The 20,546-nt window shown below is 41.2% G+C and overlaps 1 long non-coding RNA gene and 1 pseudogene across 2 annotated transcripts; one reads left to right on the top strand and one right to left on the bottom strand.

Moving 5' to 3' along the window:
• The first annotated feature begins 3,511 nt into the window (after positions 1 to 3,511).
• On the top strand, positions 3,512 to 3,923 carry LOC311263942. Its single transcript, XR_014623421.1, has 2 exons — positions 3,512 to 3,603; positions 3,695 to 3,923. It is a non-coding gene; the product is annotated as an uncharacterized lncRNA (long non-coding RNA).
• Positions 3,924 to 10,071: 6,148 nt separating this feature from the next.
• Positions 10,072 to 18,723, bottom strand: LOC311263243 (NACHT, LRR and PYD domains-containing protein 3-like; annotated as a pseudogene). The gene is made up of 7 exons: positions 18,450 to 18,723; positions 17,997 to 18,065; positions 14,045 to 15,897; positions 12,041 to 12,214; positions 11,424 to 11,597; positions 10,851 to 10,897; positions 10,072 to 10,616 (listed from the first exon to the last, which is right to left on the bottom strand). The product of its transcript is annotated as an NACHT, LRR and PYD domains-containing protein 3-like (transcript).
• Between the last annotated feature and the right edge of the window lie 1,823 nt (positions 18,724 to 20,546).

Raw genomic sequence — 20,546 nt, 5'->3', positions numbered from 1 at the left:
TTTATTTTCAGGCCTCGGCTGGACAATAAAGTTGTAAAGCAACATTACAACATGGCTCTCTTGCATAAAACTGTGAGCTAACGTTACTTTTACATGTTGGGAGATGATGTGGTGATAAGAGTGATAAAACACACAGCAGGACCTGACACTCCTTCATCTCTCAGCAGTAAAGTCAGCTCAGATTAACATCAGTAAATTAAATTGGACAAAACATGAAAAGACTAATTTTGTTGAGAAAGTCACATTTCATAGAATAACTAGTGAGTTAATTCATGAATATTCAGAACTTAAAATAGTGTTCATGCAGTTAATCACTGCTCTCATCCACAAGTTCATGTTGTAGTTTCTGCATCAAAGGTGTGTCATGTTACCTGTCAGAGTTCTCACCTGTTTAAGTCCAGATGAGGTCAAAGAGTCATTCTTCCTCCGTCTGCAGACTCTGACAGACGCTGCTGGTGTCTGTGTTCATCTGACCGACAGCCGTCACATCCTCATACCTTCAAATACAAATCCAGACGCGTCAATGACGTGAGAGCAGAAACCCAGTGTGAGCTGTAGTGCTGCCAGTCAGCAGCAGGTGTCAGTGTTACAGAAGGTCTGTCAGTCAATATTCCTCACTGTGTAAAAATGACTTCTGAAGTTCAGTTGAAGAGGCACATGATAAACATACATAGCTCTGATTGGAGGAAACTAATGCCTCTTTCAAACTGGCTGAAAAACCCACTAACATCTGTCTTTTGTGTGCTATGTGAATGTATATTGTCAGGATTGACTCCTGGGTCAGTTAACCTGCAGTAGTCACTGGTATTTATCTCCTCCGGCTCGGCTGTGATGTGACCACAACACTCAGGTGAACACATCATCTACTCTCCTTCTCAGGTGCGATGCTTTGACCTGTGTTGAAGTTAAGGTTGCTGGCTTGTTAATATCTTTCCATCCGTCTCTGACATCGTTCAGTCAGCACTGAGTTTGAAAGAGAGACTGAAGTTAAAGAAAGTAACTGTTGTTTGTGTTTTCTGGGCCTGTCAGCTGCATGATGGGTAAAGCACATCTGCAACTCTCAACACAGATCATAAAGGAGCAAGATGTCTCACTCCTTAGCAACTTCTGTTATCAGCTCTGGAAAAAAACACATTTCTACATTCATCTGTAGGAAACACTGGAGCAGAGCTCAAACTGTCAGTCCATTCATTGATCAGCTGATTGACAGATCATTACAGGACAGCAGTTTGAATGAATTACACTCATTTTTCCTGCAAAAATAACAAACATGAGCTTCAAACTTCTTCACTGTCTTTATAATTTAAACCTTTGTGCTGCTTGATGTCAGACTTATTAACAGTCGAGTCTAAACAGCTGATGGATTGTTAGAAAAACTGATGAAACTAAGTTGATAATGAAGATAATGGTCAGCAGGATCCTGAACTGAGAGAGAAGAAGCTTCTTATTGATCCTTCAGGAAGAATCAATTGAGTGGAAGCTGCAGCCAGGAAGCCAATCACAGAGCAGCTGGTGTAGTTCTGCTGTCAGTCCACTAGATGTCCTCAGTCATCTACAGTCACTACAGATCTGCTCAGTAAACAGATCAACAGGCTTGTTTCCAGATGAACTGCTGACAGTTTCCCAGCAGCCTTCAGTCTGTACAGGAAGTCACAGAAACACTCACTTCCTGTTAGATCTGATTGTGATGTATTAAAATGTGATCAGACCCAGATATCAGATTATATACAGTCTACAGTTGTTGTAATTGTGACAGGGTCGCCTGTTTAAACACTTCACAGATCTGTGAGTCTGTTTGTGGTTCAACCTCCATTTTACATAAACTCTCATCATATCAGTGTTTTGCTGTTTATAAATCAGCTGAGCAGACATGTTGCTCCTAAACTACATCAATACATTGAACACATTAACAGTCAAACAGGAGAAAGAAGTACAAGACTTCATTATTGATCTGTCAGATCTTTAGACTGTCAGGGATTTACATCTGTACACATGACATATTGTATTTGATTCACTGTTGTGTGTGTAGATCAGAGAAGTCAGAGAATTAACAGCTGATCAAGGTTCAGTCAAAGAATAACAAGTTTCCAGGCTGTCAGACCGGTTCTGACAGAACCTCATCTCATTTTGTTCCTGTTTTTAAGAGTGAACTGAATGAAAGTGTGGATGCCATCAGATACTGAAAGAAGTGTAAAGTTGTGCAGACTGTGATATTACAGCAGACACAAGCTTTGAGCTGGCAGGACTGATTAGCTCCGACTGAAGTTGCTGCTATATGCTCAGACTGTTGAATGAATAGTCTCGTTGTCCTTCTTATTTGCATCATTTTCACCATTTCAAACTATTCAAATCCACAAGAGCCGAGCGGTTGTTTTTGATGTAATTCTTCTGGATCAGAACCCTGCTGAGGAGTATTACCCTCCATGGCCGCTCACTCACACTGTCAGTTTGTCTCATACTGCTGTGGCTGCTTTGTGCTTTTCAGCAGAGCGTCTGGATAATAATAGAAACATCAGAGCTTCAGTTCTTCATGTGAGTCCATGTTTGAATGGTTCAACAGAGAATCTGGTCCCTGCCTCTCAACTAGTTTCTTATTAATAAAGACAGAAGTTGTGTCCAAATGAATTTACTGTTTCTACACAACTAAATCTTTCCTGAGGAGACAAACGGGACGTTGAGTCTGACTGAACATTTTACAATTCACATGAAAATGTGAAAACGATGAAGAGCCTTGTTGTTCTTCCTCATTTGCACCGGTTGATCCTGTCGACCAACGAGCTCGACACCTCTCACACATTTCAACAGGTGTTACTGCGATGATTGTGTCAAACTAATGAAGACACAAACAGTCTGATAACACGAGTCTTTACAGGAGAAAACACACAAATCACACATGAAGAAGTCACATTAAAAACACACATTTACCTTTTTGTCTGACGGCAGAAATCATGTGAGTCACACCGAGACAGAAGTGAAAATTAGAGATGGAGAGAGAAGTTAAGCTGTTTTACTGTCAGGGCTGATTACAAAAGGAAGCAGAAGTTCTGTGTAACAGGTGTTTCAGATCAGTGCAACTAATGACTTAGTTAAGTGGTTATGAATAGATATATGGGCTAGTTTCAGAAGACTCAAGACACGACTATGGAGCCTGAAGTATTAAAAGGTTAGCAGAGAACACACAACACAAAACAGGTAAGTTTGAGAAATATATTACACAAGAATATAGACAGTTATTTACATTCCCTGCCTATCTAAGCCGGCTTCCTAAGTGCACAGGCGCACTATAATGGGGCCCAAAATAGATAACAAAATATCATAAAAAAGTGTCCCTTTGTGAGATTCCTCAGCAGAGTAGAAGAAAATTAAAGTTCTCCAAAGTCCATGAAAGTTCTCAGTGTGTGTGTGTGTGTGTGTGTGTGTGTGTGTGTGTGTGTGTTTTGGAGTATGTATGGTTTTTCACTACCCGGGTAGGTTTATGTGTGATCTTATCTGTATTTCAAATGAAGGAGTGGGATGATGCTGTTTCCAAAGATGCCACGGCTGGCCACAACAGGCTCTTGGTCCATTCAGTCGACTTCAGTTGGCTCACCACTGACCGCCAGGGTCAGATTCTAGATGATCTCTCCCTCACTAAAAAACCAATCAGATCTTGAGGAGCTCACAGATTCATGTGGCTCAACTCTCTTTCTCACAGCTCTCGACCAGTCCTTGATGCTTCCTGGCAAGTCTCCACCGGAAGAAAGGAAGAGTGAGTGCCTCTACAAAGTTCCCAGGGGTGTATGCGCCACCCTCTGGCAGAGTAGAGGAATGCACTCAAGTAACCCTGTGCGGGTTACATCTGTCTGGATAATCTTTTTTAGTTCCTTAATTTTTTTTCATCTGTAAAAACATTCAGGAGAAATAAAATGTTTGTCATGTGTGAATTATTATTTTTATTATTATACATTTTTTTTGTCATGGAAAATAAAAGTTTATTTGGTTTCACACACACATAATAAAAATGTACGGAGAATTTGGGAAAGTTTCCACAGACAAAAAAAAAATGAAGGAACTTTGAAAGATTATCCTGCAAGTGTTTTTTAAACACCAGCTGTCAGCTCATAAGCACAGGAGAGAAGATAATTTAGATCAGACAGAAAATATCGCACCAGAAATAAAAACGTCTGCACTGACCCCTCAGGGCTTCTGTACCTCGTTAGCTGTAAGGAAACTCCCTGTGGAGCACCTTCAGGTTTGAGGAGGAAACCCCTAAATCTGATGTATCAATCAGCTGTTAACAGTTATTATACCATGGTCTTGGTGAATACTCGATTTTGAATGGCTGGAGGGTGTTAATTAACTTTTGATAAACAAACACTCTGAAACTCCTCCTGTAGCTGCAGTGTAACTGCCTGTTTACTGTTCTATATCCAGGCCCGCCCCTGGCCAAATTGGGGCCCTAAGCAGAATTTTATTTGAATATTTATTTTTACATTTTGTACTTAGGTTCTTTATTCCTACACTGCTGTTTGCTGCTGCAACGCTTTAAATTTCTCCATTGTGGGTCAAATAAAGGATTATCTTAATTTATCTTATTTCATCTAATCTTATATGACTGTTATGAATTAAATTCACCAAGAGATGGCGACATTTTACCTCCATAAAAATAGCCCAAAACTTCTATTGATAGCATAGATTGATAGGCTATTAACCTGAGCCAACATACGACCACCAACTGGTCAATTAACCGCTCCTTTTTCAACAGAGGTGAATGTAGATGCAGTTAACAAGACATTCAACAAATGATAATCAGAGCCGCTGGAAAATTTAATCTCCATCCCAGAATTATGCTCTCTTCTGTCTCATGATTAGCAGGCTAGCAGCTGGGGTGTTTATGCCACAAAGTTTTTCTTTTTTATTTCAACAACATACCCACCTTCAAGTGAAGCACGAGCCTCCTCTTGTTTTGACTTTTTCTTTCTTTTGTTTGCTCCCGATTCATATTGCTGTTTGGAGGCCATCTCTCCACCTGCATCCAACTGCCTGTCGGCGCATCTGATTGCTGATTAGTGATGTGCGAGTCATGAACGAATCGTTCAAAACTCAAGATTCTTTTTACTGACTCGGGAGTTGCGAGTCATTGTCTCCATTAACTCGTTCGCTGACTCACCGCTGCTACCGCCAGCTAACTGCAAAGAGGAGACATGCCACACAACTGTTATTCTAACTGCAATTGCGTAAATGTATCAAGCTGGCTCGCAGCTAACTCGCTCTCCCTCCCAGCTCGTAGAGCCCCTCCCTTACCTGAGAAACTCGCATTCCATGGCGCACACTCTGGGGCTGTGTCCAAATTCAGGGCTGCATCCTTCGAAGGACCCGGCCTTCGGAGTCAACAAAGGCTGGGTCCTTCGAAGGATGCAGCCCCTGAATTTGGACACAGCTTGGGTGACTGACTCAAGTGACTCAAGTGACTCGAAAACCCGATTCACTTTAGTGAGTGACTCATACAAACTCGAGTCAGTAAAAGGAATCGAGTATACCATCACTACTGCTGATTGGTCAGATGCTGCGTGTCAGATTACTCGTCTTTCTCTCACCTTTTCTCGTCTACTCCTCTTTTTTTTTTCTCTCCTGCCTTGGGCTGTCTTGATGCTCTACGCGCGCCTCACGGCAGCGATGCGCATCCTTTCCGCATTTGCAGAGAATGCATCCCCTTGCGCAAAATGGGCCTCCCCATGGATCGTGGGCCCTACGCACAGCGTGTGTTCTGCGTGTAGGCCCTATATCTATATAAATGTTTTATTGTCACCTGACACACGTCTCCTCCTGTTTATTGTAATGTGCTCCACTGGCCACATGATGGAGACAGAGAGCCACATATGGCTCCAACACAGGGTTGTATAATGAAATGAAAGTTTGTAAACTCCTTCATGCTACACTAATTACAGAACATATATACAGTTATTAATATAGAAATATACATAAACATGAAGAGCATCTGTCAGTTACTTTGAGGCTGTCTGTAGCTTCATGGACCCACAAACAGACTCAGACACAATAAGGTGGAGGATGGTGGAGGGTTATTAATAGAAACTGGAGGAGGTGACGCAGACATCAGTATTGTATATTATATATATTGATACTGATGCACTTTAGAAATGGCGTAACCCTATTTGGCAGCAGGAGCAGATTGAGTCATCTTGGGTCCAAATGCAAACAGGTATCTCCACATCCTGTTCCCCCTTTTTAAATCCTGATTAACACCCACCTGTAACGTCGTCTCTTCAAGCTGGATCTTCTCTTCACCCTCACTGACACAGCCGTCATGTCCGCACATCTGGAACTGCATCTGTGAAACAAACCCAACAGAACATCTTCATTTTAACAAAGACAACCACTGTAACAAAGAAAAGAATATGATGTTCTGCTGTAGATTAAACCAGCCAACATGATATAAAGGAGTCAAAATGAGCTCCACCTGAAACATCTACAGCAGTAAAATAACACATACAAATTAATGCAGCAGGAATATTAATCCACAAACATCAGATTGTAGCGTCCTCAACACATACATGAAATATTACTAAGCACTCTTTAGAAGGAACCAACTCTATTGATTAATTAGTTAGGAGGAAAATTAATCACATCAAATGAATCAGTCTTATATGTGAAAGTTGTAAATTCTGATTACATTGACCTGGGGCCGGCTCTTGACAGAGGTCATGTAGGCGGTCGCCTGTAGCACCACATGCTGGAGGGGCGCCGCCGATTGGGGTGTTGTGTCACGTGAGCACTGACTGGGCTGAAAGTGGGGGGGTGCATCTGAGGTCAGAGGAGAGAGAGGCAGGTTATAGGTTTCTATTTTTACATTTCAAGATGCGAGCCTTCAGGTGTGCAATTTAGAAAATGGAGAAAAGAGGAGGAGGAAAATAAATCCCACTATATGATCTACTCTATAACTGTCCAGATGCACTCAGGACAGTTTTGCAGAAGTCTCCAACAGCTGCTGGAGAAGGGCCTTCTAATGTGCCATCTACTCTCTGAAGCATGTAAGTTCAGAAAAATGATTTGTGGTCTCTGATACACTGCAGTGTTATTATTATTATTATTCTTATTGTTGTTGTTATTATTTTTATTATTACTGAATGTTACAGTTCAACCTTGTTACTAATTAAATGCTGTCTTAGTCGTATTAAATAAAGCTTATTTGTACAGTGCTGACTTCATATGTGGTAGAATGACACAACAGACTTAATGCAGTGGTATAACAGCATGGATGTACTGTATGTTTGAATACAGCTACGGAGAGGGAAGAGAAGCTGTTTTACTGTCAGGGCTGTTTTCCTAAAGTCAGCAAAAGTTCTGTCATGATTATGTTTTTTAGTTCCTCATTTTTTTTCATCTGCAAAAATATTAAAGAGAGAAAAAAATGTTTTTCATGAGTGAAAGATTTGTTTTTGTCATGGAAAATAAAAATTCACTTGGTTTCACACATGATTTTTTTTTCTCCTGGAATTTTTGAGAAAGTTTTCATAGATGGAAACAAAATGAAGGAACTTTGAAAGATTATCCTGTAAAAGCTGTCAGCTCATAAACACAGGAGAGAAAATAACTTGGATCAGACAGAAAATGGATCACCAGAAATAAAAAAAAATGCTGACTCCAGACAGAAAATTAAACTAAAATGAATAATCTGAATATCTTAATGACAACATGAAGTGTAGTTCTTCATCCTCTGAACAACAGACGGTGGCGCTGCGACACACAAGCTGCAAAAGAAGCATTCACTCTGGGCTGAAGTGAATTAAAAGGGTTTGAGTTAAGTGGGAACCAAAGGGGTCTGAGCTCCCATGACAGCAGTCAAATCACACTAATACATCACTAACAACTGTTATTTTAATCACAAATAATGATTTTCTCAATGTGTCTCAATTAAACTCCATTAAACTCCGGTGTAACAGTTTGGATGTACTCTATGTTTGAATACAGCTGCAGGTCAGGCAACAAGCAGCAGCACCACATCCAGTACGCCACCTACCTTCAGTGAAACGCAGCCTGAAGCAGGTGACTTCTGTTAATTGTATGTTACTGTGGGCTTTGTCTAGTGCCCTGTTTTATTCAGTGTTTTTGTTTGAGAAGTAATTCAACTGTTGATGTTTCTGATGGCTATTGTCCAAATATTGTGGTGACAAATCCTAATCTAGCCTAGGGCTCTGTCATTAAGGAATACACAAATACAACTACTTAATTCAAGATATTTATTAAGCAATTAAGAGACAGAGAGATGGATGATGAATAAGGACCACTAAACACATATATACATGTACATATACATAACTAGAATGGATGAATGATAATGAATGGCAAATGTAGGTATTAAACTATTGCCGACAGAATCAATAAAAGCAAACACCATTTAAGAATTTGTTCTGCATCAAGTCTCAGCCAGAACACGTGAAGATGGTTATTTCCTACTTTTCTGTGGTGATGGATGAGCTGATGATGAGGTGAACTTCCTGGAAAGCACTGGACCAGGCTAAGACAAGGCCTATCTGAGGCCACAGAGGAGACACACAGCATGTGTTCTCCAGTCAAAAAGTTAACTAACAATAAACAAGGATTTCTTCAGCTCTCAGTAAAAGGTTAAAAACACAAGCCAACGCCTGATCATGCCTGTTTTCTGCATTGCCAAGCAGGAGTGCTTCACCACAGAGAGCCCAAAAAAGAGTGATGAGCAAAATCCAAGAGTCAGGATGTAAACCATGAGAGACAAGAGGGCAGGACAGCATGTGTTGTGAAGTTTTATAGTGAAGGGGTAGTTTTGGTGGTAATAAGATCCTTGGCGCTCTTTTCCCGATTACTAATGAATTCCTTTGTTTGGAAAGAGAACTGGCCTCTTCTTAAAGGGGAGTAATTTGATTGGCTTGACTAAATAATATTTGAATTATGCACGCTGGCAATTTGCAAACTGTAAATCAATTTGTGTGACATATCATAAGAACCAATGGAGGCTCTAAGAGCTTGTAAGATGAATTAATCAAATAACAGAGTAACAAAATATAACAAATAAACATGTTCTTATCTGTAGCTAAGGATTATAGAACAGAGGAGCACATCTAAAATAATAAATGATAATAGAAGTCAAATCATAAGTTAATCATACTGGTTAACATCAAATACACTCATGTGATACTGACATTACATCATTGTGTTAAAAGTTACAACCAAAACTCATCAGATAGAAGTGGAATCCTGTAAATCAGCAGATTTTAAAGCTGAGGTTCATGGATATCAAAATGATTAGATGATCTGAAACACAAGATAAATATATTTACACATTAAAGTAGATAGAAAGGGACCATTTCAGACACTTGTGGTGAGGAAAGGAGAGGAGTAGGACGAAACACACTTAAAGAGGAATGTTGGTCACCCCACAATGTACAGCCCTCGAGAGGTTTAATGGTCCATCTATGTGGATGTAGTCTGTCTAAAGAGTGAACAAATCCGCTTCGATCTGCTACACCTGAGATCCCATACTAATGTGAAAAGACGTTATTTCAATCAGGAGAGACACGTGAATGAGAAAGTCAAATGTTTATTCTGACAGATGATGTGAGATAATGAAGTGTTGACAGAAAGTCTTTGGCTCTTCGACTCTACAGGGAGATTTTGTAATGGAGGTCCGTCTGCACGTAGCAGCAGCTCTATCCACTCATATACACATATTTACAGATAATAACTCAAATAAGACAAATGAGAAACTTCAATGATGAACGACAAATCAACTAAATAAAAGCTGTCTGAACAAAGATCATAATTATGATGATCTATATGCATGTGTGTGTGGAGCCTGATTTTATTGTATATACAGGCTGATTGTTGTGAGAAAACAATCAGATCACAAAGTTCAGAAAACTGAAATCTGAACGTTCAAAACATATTTAAAGAGATTTAAAACCACTGATGTGCAGCGCATTGACCAAGAAGAGACAACACAACTACACCATTTCTGTTACTGTGCTTTACAGAGAGGGTGTATGTGTGTGTGTGTGTGTGTGTGTGTGTGTGTGTGTGTGTGTGTGTGTGTCCCTCCTACAGAGAACACAGAGACACTGATGAACCCAAAGATAACCTAAACCCAGGATAAAGAGGTTGAGTGAATGTGGTGTTGAAGGTGTGGAGGTGGATCAGTGTGTCAGAGGAGACTCTGTAGAAGGACAGAGTGCCAGCAGGACAGTCCACATACACTGCTACTCTGTTAGAGACAGAGGAGGAGAAGGAGGAGGAGGAGGGGAGGGCTGTAGTTGTCTTATTGTGATAGACAGAGTAACGACCACCATCAGAGCAGTTCAGACTCCAGGACTGATTATTCCCTCCAAACCAACAGTCCTCACTGTTTCCTCTCCTGCTGATTCCTCTGTAACTCACTGATATATAAACCCTTCCTCTCCACTCGACCTCCCAGTAACAGCGACCAGTCAGATCATTTCTACACAGCAGCTGAAACCACCGGTCAAACCTCTTTGGTTTATCAGCATATGGCTGCTCCTCTCCCACATATGTCACCTTCCTATTGTTGTCAGACAGTTTGAGGTCTGTGTTTACTGTGTTTGTGTCCACTGTGAGTTCACAGACATCTGATGGAGAGAACAAGACACAATACAGCAGCAGTTTATCATCTAACACAGCTGATGGTTTATTTGTTGCTTTATTAACAGACTGACTGTTAATTAGATTAAAACTTCACAATGGCTCATCTTTTTGGATCTTCTTTCAAACTGACAGTTGAATGCAGATACACAAGCTTTAGATTTAAACTACTTTAACATGTGCTGCCTTGTTTTCATCAGTCAAAGTGAACACACACTTACACTTCCTCAGACCAGGTTTCAGCCTCTGCTCTCCACCATGTTCCACCCTGGAGGAAGAAACAAAGTCAGGATGAACCTTCAGAAGCTTCCTCATCAATGATCTTCATAAAGCTTCACTCAGATCACCATGAAGACAAAACAGCTGCATTTATAAAACACACATATTCACAAACAAATAAAATACTACAAAGTGACAGATGGGAGAATTATAATAATTAGCTTATTTGAAATAAATGATTCAAGTCAGTAAAATCAGTATAATAAAATCAAGTTTTTAAGTCAACTTTATTGATTTTGTCCAAAATGACAAATCACAGTTTGTCTCCAGGCTCTTTACAATCTGTTCAGGAGATCACTCCCTCTATACTCAGAACCTTTTGACAGTATTTGTCAAACACAGTGTGTTATAGTGTCAGTAAATGATCAACAGCAGATGGTGGTGTGATGTTAGTCAGGAGGTCAGTCTCAGTGTGGACAGGGACTCTCAGCACATCAGTTACTGTCTTCACTGTTATCCTCAGCTTGTCGGTGTGACAGAGAAACAGTGTGTGAGCTCTTGTTGTGTGTTCATACCTGAGAGTGTCCAGTCTCCAGTCTGGATCCTCGAGTCCAGCCGACAGCAGCTTCACTCCTGAGTCTCCTGGATGATTGTAGCACAGGTCCAGCTCTCTCAGATAGGAGGGGTTGGATCTCAGAGCTGAGACCAGAGAAGTACAGCCTTCCTCTGTGATCAGACACCCTGACAGCCTGGACACACACACACACACACACACACACACACACACACACGACAATATATATTTATGAATGTATAGAGACAGATATTCTGTGAATTAAATCTGTAAACAGTGATTTTGTTGTTCTGTACACGCAACATCTACTTCCTGTCTGTCGGTCCTGGGAGAAGGATCCTCCTCTTCCTGATGTTTTTTCCCTGTTAAAGTTTTATTTTCAATATGAGAATTTTGCCTCACTTGAGTTGAGGGTCTAAGGACAGAGGATGTCAATCACTGTACAGATTGTAAAACCCACTGAGGCAATGTGAAAATGATTTTGGGCTTTATAAATAAAAAAATGAACACCAAAAAAAGGCTTGTTATGTTAAACATTTTATGCACTATTAATGAAAAAAAAAAACACTCAACACAATTAGAGCTGACATGATCATTTAACAGAAAATGAAGTCGGACCTGAGAGTCTCCAGTTTACAGTGTGGACTCTTCAGTCCAACAGACAGCAGCTTCACTCCTGAATCCTGCAGGTCGTTGTTACTCAGGTCCAGCTCTCTCAGACTAGAGGACTGGGAGCTGAGAACTGAGGACAGAGCTTCACAGCTTCTCTCTGACAGATCACAGCCACTCAGCCTGAAGGACAGTTAGTGACAAAGACAAACACTGATACTGGTACTGTCATCCACAATACAAAATACATCACATTTCTGTAGGCACTGTTATAGTGTTGATGAGTCGAATCAAGGGTCTGAAGTAATGAGTAGATATTTGGACAATTAGTTGTGTTTTTCTTTATAAGCAACTCACAGCAATTTGCGAAATTTCAGGGGGGTCAGCCATTCTAATTTTGTCAATTTCAGCAATTACATTCTCAGTCAACTCGCTGTTCATGTCATGTTTGTGTTTTGTGTATCAGGCAACTGAATCTGCAACTGAAGCGCTGAATGCAAATGATCTGGTGTAACATGCTGAAATCAGCAGTAACAACGCAAAGGACTCTCTCTACTGTCTCCAGAAGTTAAAGCTGCCACAATTTCAACAACAGGAAACTAAGCTGAGGGTGCTCGATCAGGATTTTTGGGTAGTAGTATTGGCCTTTACTGATCACTGATAAAAAGGACATTTCTTTACCCTATTGTCATCTATAGTTGTTAGTTATTCATGGCATAATAAAACCACCATTTAAATGCTGAGGAAATAAATATTTATATTTATCTCACATCGATTTAAAGACAGAAATAGGCTATATATAAGTTATCTAAACACTGTTAAAAGAGAATTAAGAAAAATAACGTAGGACACAGAATTTAGTAACAGAGAGAGAATTTGGGAAAAAGTCTGTCTCATTCTCACTTGTCTCAGTCTTTGAGGTCTTTGTTCTGAAGCTACTGCTCCACCACCTGGTCACTGCTTGTACCAGGTTACTTTCACCTCTTTCAGAAGATGGATAAAATGTACACGGATGTAAATTGTCTGTAACTCTAAACTCAAGGTACTTTTACCTCCAAACAGTACTAGGCTAAAATACTTCAGTACATTCATTTTGTGTAAACGTGTTGTGTTGTCACATTAAACTGCAGTTCAGTGTTTACCACTTAATGTTCCACTGGAAGCTTTTAGCTCCGTCAACTGTGGTTACACCCCGCCTTTCCGAAACCCCGCTGTTCCGAAAATAGACTTCCATTCTTCGTAATGTCGAGGTTTCCCATTTTTTCTAAAGAACCCGCTATTCCGAAAAGGCTATTGGGGAACCCCTGACCCTAACCCTATTGGGAAGTAATTGGAACTTGAAAGTCGGAATTCGGAACAGCAGTGTTTTGGAATGGATATGGAAGGCCCTCAACTGTTACCTCTGTTAGCTCTCATACTGTAGGGGCTCGCTGTCACGTTGTCACGTTGCCCCCCCCCACTGGGGCTGACAGAAAAGGACTTATAACGAACCGATAATCTCAATGATAAATTGAACCGACTACTTTGTTGATACTGCATTAGATTTTGATTGTGAAATTTGAAGGCTCATTTCCACCGATTATCGATTAAAACTCGTGACACCCACAAATATTGCTAGTTTTGACTGTGTTGTGTTTAGGATGCCGTAAATGTGTGTTCAATATCTTGTATTTATATTAATATATGTTTGTTTTACTTCAGCAAAATCCACTTCTGTGCAAGCTAGCCTAGTTGTTAGTAGCCTTGTCTTGGCAATGTGCATCAGTGAATTTGTTTGGCTATTTGTCCAAATATCAACAATCATTCTCCAGAATGACTCACCCACCTTTAAAAGAATTAAAATGCAACAGATTTGTTTCTTTCATAGCTGCATTAATGTGCAGAGGTACAATGAAACTAATTAAACAACGCAGTTTTTCAGTTGATCAACTGATTGAAATCAAAGCCTATTGTTAGTTGACCCTACAAATGTGATATACAGCAGTTAGTATCTGCAGTTATCTGTTCACTTACAGAGCTTTGTTGGAGGCTTTGACCACTGGCAGCAGCCTCAGAAGAGCCTCCTCTGAAGCACAGTATTTCTTCAGGTCAAACATGTCCAGATCTTCCTCTGATGACAGTAAGATGAAGACCAGAGCTGACCACTGAGCAGGAGACAGTTTATCTGTGGAGAGACTTCCTGATCTCAGGTACTGTTGGATCTCCTCAACTAGAGAACCATCATTCAGTTCATTCAGACAGTGGAACAGATTGATGCTTCTCTCTGGAGACAGATTCTCACTGATCTTCATCTTGATGTACTTCACTGTTTCCTGATTGGTCTGTGAGCTTCTTTTCTTTTTCAGGAGGCCTTCAGGGAGAGTCTGATTGGTCTGCAGTGAAAGACCCAGGAGGAAGCGGAGGAACAAGTCCAGGTGTCCGTTTGGACTCTGTAAGGCCTTGTCAATAGCAAACCTGGTGACCTCTGTCATTGATGGTTTGCTGAAAATCTTTCGCGCATGTTTGAAAAACGTTTGCGCTGGTTCAGACATCACATTCTTGTTTTTGTTAATGAGTGACATCTCTACATACAAAGCTGCCAAAAACTCCTGAACACTGAGATGGACGAAGCTAAACATCTTGACTTCATCATTCTTCCTCCCACGTTCCTCTTTAAAGATCTCTGTGAACACTCCTGAGGACACTGAGGCTCCTCTGACATCAATGCCACTCTCTTTTAGATCTCTTTCATAGAAGATCAGGTTGCCCTTTTCCAGCTGGTGGAAAGCCAGTTTTGCTAATGACAATGTACTGAATGCACTTTTTTTGGTCATATTTCTTCTTTGTCTGATAAATTTGAAACACCAGGAACTCTGCATACATCTCAGTCAGGGTCCTGGGCAGCTCTCCTCCCTCTCTGGTCTTCAACACATCCTCCAGAACTGTAGCAGTGATCCAGCAGAAGACTGGGATGTGGCACATGATGTGGAGGCTTCGTGATGTCTTGATGTGGGAGATGATTCTGCTGGCCTGCTCCTCATCTCTGAATCTCTTCCTGAAGTACTCCTCCTTCTGTGGGTCAGTGAACCCTCTGACTTCTGTCACCATGTCAACAAAATCAGAATGAATCTGATTGGCTGCTGCAGGTCGTGTGGTTATCCAGAGGCGAGCAGAAGGAAGCAGATTTCTCTCGATGAGGTTTTACATCAGCACATCCACTGAGGTGGACTGTGTCACATCAAAGTCTATGTCCTGGATTTCATCAGTCGAGCAGTTCAGTTGAAGGCGGCTCTCATCCAGTCCATCCAAAACAAACAGAAGTTTGAATTTACTTCTGTCATAGTTTGTGTTTCCTGATGACTGCAGAGTTGTAAAGATGTGATTCAGAGCCTCTTCCTTGATGTCTTTGGTCTCTCTGATACATTTATGGATCAACTCGGTCAGACTTAACTTTTCTCCCTTCCATAAGTTCAGCTGGCGGAAGGTAAAGTGGAATATGAGATGCACATCTTGATTGTTTTCTTTGTTAGTCCAGTCCAACACAAACTTCTGGACAAGAAATGTTTTGCCAATTCCTGCGATTCCATTGGTCAGCACTGTTCTTATGGATCTTTCTTTTCCAGAGGGGGGTTTGAACATGTCACAGGGTTGAACTGATTCCTCTGTTGTTGGCTTCACCTCCATCTGAATGATCTCATGCTGTTTGTTGATGTTTACATCACCCCCAGCTGTGATGTACAGCTCTGTGTAGATATCAACCAGGAGTTGCTCATCCTTCCTCTGTGCCAACCCCTCTTGTGCACAATTAAACCTATTCTCGAGGTTTGACTGAAGCATTTTTTGGTAATATGAGATGGGTTGTGGCTTTGGTACTGGAACGATCTCATCTGAGTGACAAATAGAAAAAAAACAACTAAAATGCAGGATTTTGAATTTACAGTTGGAGCAAGGTGTCTATGGAAACTATTCTAGCAGTATATTTGTAATTTTGTTACAGTAAGCTTGTGTAGGCCCAGAAGGGCACACTCTTAATTTCTTTCACTTCCTCTCATTTTAGGGAATCACTATGTTTAAATGTCCAAATCATTTAAACCACCCTAGACCAGCAGTACTGGTTACGTTTTCTTTTGTTAATATTTAAATACAACAGTGCCTGGTGGCTCCATACAGGCCATAGTATATCTGGTTTCTTTGGTTTCCACTCAACAGTAAAAGGATGCGAAGATGGCGCCGTGCTAGTGGCAGCCTATCGTAGCAGCTCCCAGTACTTCGTAGTTTTCTATTGAGTTTTTATTGTGTTTTTAGCCTTTTAAGACAAAATACCATGGAGCCTTCATCATCATCACAGGTGACTTCAACAATGTCTCTCTCTCATTCACACTCCCAACGTTTCGCCAGTTTGTAAAATGCACTACACGGGATAATAAGACAAAAGATCTGCTGGATGCAAATGTCAAAGATGCATACAGCTCTTCAACCTGAGCCTCCACCTTCAGAGAGTGCCAGTGCTTTGGAAAACATCCTGTCTTGTTCCAGTGCCCATAAAAGGACGTCCTGTGGCACTGGATGACTACAGGCCGATCGCACTGACCTCTCACTTGATGAAGGCCATGGAGAGGCTGGTTCTAACACACCTCAGACCCCTAGTGTGCCCATCACAGGACCCCCTGCAGTTTGCATATCAGCCATATTAGTTAGGGTCGAAACATGCAATCATCTACCTGCTGCAGGAAGCCTACTCCTCCCTTGATAGACCCAACACCACTGTCCGCATCATGTTCTTCCACTTCTCCAGCGCCATCCAGCCCAGGATGCTGAAGGCCAAACTGGAGAACATGCAGGCACATGGGTCGATGACCCAGTTTGTGAGATTACAATACTATGTGTCTGACCGTCTGATCTGCAAGATCATTTTTGCGCTTTAAATTATAATTAATGTACTGTAAATAAAAATGCACCTCATCCTTTTGCACCTTATGTTCCACTTAGCTTTACTCCTCGATACCTCAGCATTTTATTTTACTTACTTAAGCATTTTATTGTATATAGTACTCTATTGTTTCTATATTTGCCCTTGTATTTTGATTGTATTTGTATTAAAATGTACCCGCTGCTATGATAACCTAATTTCCCCTTGATGATTAATAAATCTATCTATCTATCTATGTATCTTTCTGAAAACCATGCACTGAGCTTACAGTCAGTTTCAGTTCATTCAGTATGACAAACAGACACAGGCACAAGCTAACAAAAATGCTTTGGAAATAATGGTTATTATTATTATTATTATTATTATTATTATTACTCATGCCTTCCATGAAAAGAGTTGCACTCTTCCCTTGAGGCTTGAGTTTCAGTCACAGTCTGAATGTAAGTTATCATATACTGTATTCACTGAGTCTGTCACATTTTCTTGTTATCGATTCACCAACTTTTCCTACTCTGACATTTTTGTGATGTTTTGCACCTTTATAATACGACACAGACTGAAATGTAAATTTCAATCACTTGTCTATTTTGAGCTGATGAGCTTCCTGGCTGCTGTAGCTGCAGTAGAGACGGAGTTTGATGCAGATCTGATGGTTTGACTGAAATTCCACATAAAAAGGATGAAACTGCCTCCTGCAGCTCAATCCACTGTCACAACAGTCCCACTATAGTTTAAATCCTCCTGACAGCTCACAACCACATACAAAATAATCTGATGTTACAGTCTACAGTACCCAAGGAAAAAACATTCAAGACCTTTACAGATGGATTTTAAGACTTTTAAATAACTTCTAGGGTCTTTTTGAAGAAACTGAATTAAATGCTTTATATGTAATGTCTTTCAGTGCTGCAGATACTCTGATACTGCTTCACTCCTGTCTCTGCTTTCACTCAGTTATACTGCAGTCAGTCTTACAAACTTTTAACTTTTCCAAACTAAAAACTAAACCTTGTCTTTCAGGGCTTCCATACATACCAGAGAATACAGCAGCTTTACCTTCACTCTGAGAGGAAGAAGGTCCTCTGTTCTCTGAAGGCTCTCCCACATCACCGAAACTTGCTGACACTGAGAGAGAGGTGAAGACAGAGATTATGGCTGGTTGCACCAACAAGGATTAATTTAATCTAAAATCAGATCTAATCTGAGTTTAGTAAAACTAGGTTTAAAATGAGTTAATCCAGATTTTAAATTAGGCAGAGCTCTGTTGCACCATTAAAATGAATCTCTGCTCAGTTAAACATGTTTATTTATGTGAACCATCAAACCTCCATCCTCTCCAATAACAATTATTGATGCTTCAACCTTTTCTCCTCATTATGAAATCAGACCTCTTTGTTTTTCTTTGCTGAAAACAATGAGCTTCTGTACTGAGAGGCCTGTTCCTTTACAAGTATTGTGTCGTCGACTCTCTTTGTCTGAAAATTATATTAAAATAAAAATGTGACTGACCTTCTGGTCCTGAGCTGTTGGCTGACAGACTCTGCACCAGGTCATTCCTCTTTATCTTCTCTAAAATCTTCTTGGTCACCTTCAGAGCTCCATTGAGTGTAAAGGTGTTCATCATCAGATCCACTGTGTCCCGTCTTTCTACACTCTCCAGCTTGGACTGTTTGATGGGTTGGTAGCCTTCCAGGATGTCAGGCTGCTTCAGATACCATTTGAAATCCTTGAATTCTTTGACTTTTAGATCCTCCAGAGTGTTGAAAATGTCCTCTGGAGTCATCGTGGCTTCCTGCTAAAGACAGGCAGTGTTATCACCTGAAGGAAAACCAGCCAGGCTTCCAGCAGCTGGGAAACATCAGTGAAGACCGGTCTTAACTCTTGAGAAGCTGCTGCATTTATTATGTGACACACTGCGACCTGTACTGACAACAGACACAACCTGCTAACCTTTTTATTCTCTGCTCTGCTCGCAGTCATCGTCTCTTTTCTGACTCTCTCTCTTTTCTGACCACACACTGCCTACGCACAGCGAGCACATGTTGATGATCACAACACAGAAACAAGCTTTGTTTGAAAAAAGACTGCTGATAAATAAATATTCTACATCAGAGATCAGACGACGAGACGACCCTGGTTGTATGGACTGACCAATCAGAGGTCTGCAGTGTTTTAACTCTACCTGTTAGTATCAGATCAGTGTGCTAGCTACGTCAACAGGACAGTAACATGCATGGCTTACTTCTTACTTCTCTAAAATATCTTCAGAAATTTTGCTGAGGGGAGTCACTTGACCTGCAGAGAGGATGGCTGCGTAGCACTTTTGCTCCCGCTCATATTCCCCCATTTCAATGAAAAACTACCTTTTTATTTAACTTAACCTTTTTTGAGCGTGTTGTGGCATTTAATCATCCACCCTGTGAGATGCCGCAGCCAAGAAAGTTCGCCAGGCCTCTTGACCCCAACCACAAGTCGTCTGACGAAGACGAGGGTGAGCAGGGAAACAAGCTAACCACCATGCTAGAGACGGCCATGGAAAAACAGAGAGAGTTTATGGTGGCACAGTTCGCAGGACTAAATGGAAGGCTCGACGAAATAAAAACTGAGATGTCTCGTTGCACTAAGGATGTTGCTGAGCTGCATACTGACTACAGTGACCTTCGCAAAAGAGTCGACAAAACGGAGAATACCATCAAGAGCAACCAAGCTAAGCTAGCGGACTATGAGGCTAAGCTGGCGGACTTGGAGGACAGAAACCGGAGGGACAACATGCGTATACTGGGCATCCCCGAGGGCACGGAGGGACCCAACGCCCCCCAATTAATCTCCACAAATCTCCTGAAATGGTTCCCTAATCTGGGTGAACAACGGATGGAAATCATGCGAGCGCACCGCGTCGGCCCTCCGGCTACTGGTAACCGAGGTCCTTGGACACTAATATGCAAAATGCTCTGCTTCACCGACCGGGACAAAATACTCCAAGCTTCGCGGAAAACGCCTGTCAAGCTCCAGGACCGAGAGATTCATTTCTCCACCAACTTCAGCAGCTACACGGTAATGCGGCGGAGGGCTTTCTCCCCAGCCATGGGGGAAGCGAGGAAGCAAGGTCTCCAAGCCTTCCTATTCTACCCGGCCGGCTCAACACAAAACGGGGAATGGAAATGACGGAACAACCGCTGGACAATAGCTTGCTGGATGAACATGCCCAGGACTGATGGCAGATCCCACCTGTTCAACTTTAACTAGGCCATCTATCAGAGTGTCAGTTCATGGACGCTAACATATGTTACTTGATATAACCATCGCCCTGTTGTTTGTTGTTTTTTCCTTTTAATGGCCTAGCCTTCCTGCTCACTGCCAGTCTACAGTGCATGCAGAGTGTTGACTTATTTCTATCTGACGTTATGCAACTTAACTTTGAAGGTGAAGCTAACTATTGTAGCTAAGTTCATTGCCAACTTTGTACAGCTTCTACGGTTTATAGAGCTTTAAGGTAGTTAATTTTAAACTGTCGGTATCTGACAGCTATTTTCTTTAACCCTCCTGTTGTCCTCACATTAAACCTACATCCCATGTCTCAAGGGTCACCCTGTCCCCAGTGATTAA

This window comes from Pagrus pagrus, assembly GCF_965226575.1.
Source record: "Pagrus pagrus genome assembly, chromosome: 10".
Classification (NCBI taxonomy): Eukaryota; Metazoa; Chordata; class Actinopteri; order Spariformes; family Sparidae; genus Pagrus; species Pagrus pagrus.
Note: the sequence above shows the minus strand (reverse complement) of the source record. Positions and strands in the feature narration are given on the sequence as shown.